The sequence below is a fragment of the Hordeum vulgare genome, chromosome 6H (genome assembly GCF_904849725.1).
Source record: "Hordeum vulgare subsp. vulgare chromosome 6H, MorexV3_pseudomolecules_assembly, whole genome shotgun sequence".
NCBI classification, from domain to species: Eukaryota; Viridiplantae; Streptophyta; class Magnoliopsida; order Poales; family Poaceae; genus Hordeum; species Hordeum vulgare.
Window position 1 is genome coordinate 452618612 of NC_058523.1, and position 1721 is coordinate 452620332.

Sequence of the window (1721 nt, forward strand, 5' to 3'; positions counted from 1 at the left end):
CATTTTATCAATTCTAGCAAAACTTTGCTCCACTCTCATTAATTATCGTATCTTTATCTTTTAGTGTTTTCAAAGTCTCCCTACTTTTGATCCAAATTGAGTAATATGATCATGAATCTTTTTTATCTAAATCCTCAGTATGTTCTATGGTAGGCATTTTATTTTCAATAGCTTCTACCTTTGCATAAATGCTCCAAAGTCCATGTTGTTTCATTGATAGTAATAGGTGGAGATACCACTGAATTTTCCATGGCATTGAAAGTGTATGAAGTTTGCCTGATTAAGAAATTACCACCAGTAGTAGTATCAAGCACAAATCTATACCAAGTAAAAATGGTGGTGGATTGCCTACGAGTTGATATATTTTGAGCATTGCAGATCCTATGCCAAGCATCTTTTGAACTTAGTCCTACCCCTTTTTTAAAGTTAAGCACCTCATTCTCGGGAGTGCACGGAACAAAAGAAGAACTAGCCATAGTAACAAGCAAAACAAGTAAACTAGCAAAGATAAATATGTAACATCCCAAAATTATAAATTTTGGAATGTTAATATAATTATTAGATTGATTGTTTGTTTGTTTGCTGAGTGATTGAAACTTGTGTGAAATTTAAAACTCTTCGAAACTTTTGAATGAGAGGGAATAAAATGACTTTCCCCTTCTCCGGTGAATTCAAATTCAAGCTTTTAAAAGCCAAGAGAGAAGATGACATGACTTCTTCAACTATAAAGGATTTGAACGGAGATATTTACATTTGAATTCCCTTGCATTTTTATTTGTTTTCTTCATGCAAGAAATGCCGGGAAGTTCTTTCGTCTTTTGTTTTGCATTTCCATCGCACGAGAAATGTCCGGAGAAAACTCTCTTGCACGCAAGAGAGAGAGAGCGGAGGAAAATGACACTCCAAAAGTGCGGGCAATTTTTGAAATGTTGGAGCCAAGAAAACCCAAGTTCTTTTGCAAAAATAATTGCAAAAAGAAATAAAGCAAATTTGGGAATTTCTGATTTTTTTTTCAAGTTTTTATTTTGGCTTTAAAAAAATGTTATTCGGGTAGAGATTCTTTTTCTGATTTTTTTGATATATAATACCATATATAGATATTTTGATTTATTTCCTTTTATTAGCTTTTATATTTCTGTTTCGGAAAAGGTTTAAAATAGGAAAATATTTTTTTTTTCTTTAGAACCGCCGCCCTGGGCGCTAGATAGCTTGGGCCGAAATCTCCTGCGTGGGATCGAATTCCTTTTAAACCAGGCGACCGACCCCAACTGCCCCTTCCCCCTCCCACTGCGTGTGGCCCCCACTGGCCGAACCCACCCTCCCTAGCGGCCATCTCCTTCCTCCCCCTTCCTTCTTCTGCTCCCGGGACCGACTCCTCCCAGAACCACGGGATTCACCCCGATTTATACTCCCTCTCCTTCCTTAGCCACCTCTCCCCTGGCCTATATAAGAGAGCCCCCACCTCGGCCGACCCCGTTCCCGTCCTTACTTCGCCCCGCCGCCGCCCGAAGCCGCCGCACCACCGCCGCCAGCTGCCGAAGCTACTGCCACCCTTCGGCGCCTCCCTGGGAGCACCCTCCCCCGAGCCCCTCCCCCCCGAGCGCCGCCCCTCGGAGGAGTACCACCGCCGCCGCCTCCCCGACGTCTCCCCCGCCCCGGAGCTCCCCTCCCTCGCCCTGCACTCACCGGAGCTGCAGCTCCTGCCCACCTTCGTCTACCCC